This window comes from Ursus maritimus, unplaced genomic scaffold, assembly GCF_017311325.1.
Source record: "Ursus maritimus isolate PB19 unplaced genomic scaffold, ASM1731132v1 scaffold_20, whole genome shotgun sequence".
Lineage (NCBI taxonomy): Eukaryota > Metazoa > Chordata > Mammalia > Carnivora > Ursidae > Ursus > Ursus maritimus.
The window spans coordinates 17224436-17225132 of NW_024424453.1; positions in this window are offsets into that span (position 1 = coordinate 17224436).

Below are 697 nucleotides of genomic sequence, written 5' to 3' on the forward strand. Positions count from 1 at the left end.
TTTTTTTTTTTTCTCTTTCCCTGATATAGAATATGATATGAACCCTTATTCTTTAAATGAAACAGGGCAGGGGCACCTGGGTGGTGCAGGCATTAAGTGTCTGCCTTCGACTCAGGGCGTGATCCCGGTGCTCTGGGACCGAGCCCCACATCAGGCTCCTCCACTAGGAGCCTGCTTCTTCCTCTCCTACTCCCCCTGCTTGTATTCCCTCTCTCTCGCTGGCTGTCTCTCTTTGTCAAATAAATAAATAAAATCTTAAAAAAAAAAAGAAAAAGAAAAAGAGACAGGGCAAAGTATCAGCTTATTTCTTCACACACATTATGCTGGGCACCTTATTTCACTTACGTCTTACAAAAGCCTATGATGTTCATTGGGTACTATTTACTCATCATATTTAAAATTACACTGGAGGTGAAATTTAATTTCAATCAGTAATACATTAGGCTTAGTAAATAATAGTGAGTAGTGAGCCCCCTTGAGAATGATCTAAAATGCCAGCACCCACTTGTACCATATGTATGGTCAATATTATTTTCTGTTAGAGACTCATGATGAGATTACAGAGAAATTAGAAACTAATTAAGCATATAGAACCAAACTTTTCACTCCCTAGTCCATTATATGCAGCCTATTACTCCTCCAGGAGCTTCTTAAACTTCATTTTAACAAGCTGAAAAGACATTATGAAGATGAATGT